The following is an 836-nucleotide window of genomic DNA, read 5'->3' on the forward strand; positions in this document are numbered from 1 at the left end:
GGCTTATCAAACGGGTTTTTGTAGCTTTTAGACTTAAAATCTGTTTTTGAGTTTATAAAATTGAATCAAAATAGGATACCAAATAGGCCCTTACTTGTTTGAATTTTCTTTTAGTTCTTCTCAAATTTGATTAGGTGTGTGCGCGTCCAACTTTTTCAATCTGCCCCTTAATTAGAGTCACAATGAAAAGTCTCATTGGTGTTGGGCCATAAAATTTCAGACTAGATTTGATAGGGTGCATCAGGCCCATGCAATAGTACAACGCTTGGGCGACACGCGAGAACCCCAGTAGCAAGCAACTGTTGTGGGCTCTCCCCCTAAAGAAATTAATTTAATAAAATCAATGGGCCGTACATACCAGATATTAAACTGATAAGAACAGATACTACACTTGATCTTAGCCAAAAGGCCGAGAAAGGTATGCTTTTACCTGCCTTGGGCTGATGTTTTTTATACCAACTCTCCAACTGTTTATTTTCTCGACCTGTCGATGTGGGAGATCAGAGGTTTCTTTTCTTTTCGTAAAGTTTCTGCTGTTCTTGAAAGTAGATTCATGCATAGGCATTACCAAAGATTGGGTAGCAACTCCAAGGCTCTTGTAGCCTCAATTTCTTGAGTTATAATGTTTCTTCATTATATGTTTTTTTGGGGAAAAGATGGGGAATCCATTTTGCAGACTTTTACTTAAATTATTATTAGAATCATGGTCATGGAATTTGAGAGCCAAAAATCAACACAACAACCATATGATTCTAAGCTGGTTTAGCCATGATTTCAAAACACCTATGATCAAGGGCGGAACTAGAAATTTTTCGATGGGTGGGATAGCTAAAATT

At 37.4% G+C, this 836-nt stretch overlaps 1 non-coding gene across 1 annotated transcript; it reads right to left on the reverse strand.

Annotated features, from left to right (window-relative positions):
* Positions 1–230: 230 nt before the first annotated feature.
* Positions 231–422, reverse strand: LOC148921523 (U2 spliceosomal RNA). The gene has a single exon (XR_016123403.1). It is a non-coding gene; the product is annotated as a U2 spliceosomal RNA (small nuclear RNA).
* Between the last annotated feature and the right edge of the window lie 414 nt (positions 423–836).

Source organism: Prunus mume, linkage group LG1 (assembly GCF_029339155.1).
Source record: "Prunus mume cultivar Tortuosa linkage group LG1, ASM2933915v1, whole genome shotgun sequence".
NCBI classification, from domain to species: Eukaryota; Viridiplantae; Streptophyta; class Magnoliopsida; order Rosales; family Rosaceae; genus Prunus; species Prunus mume.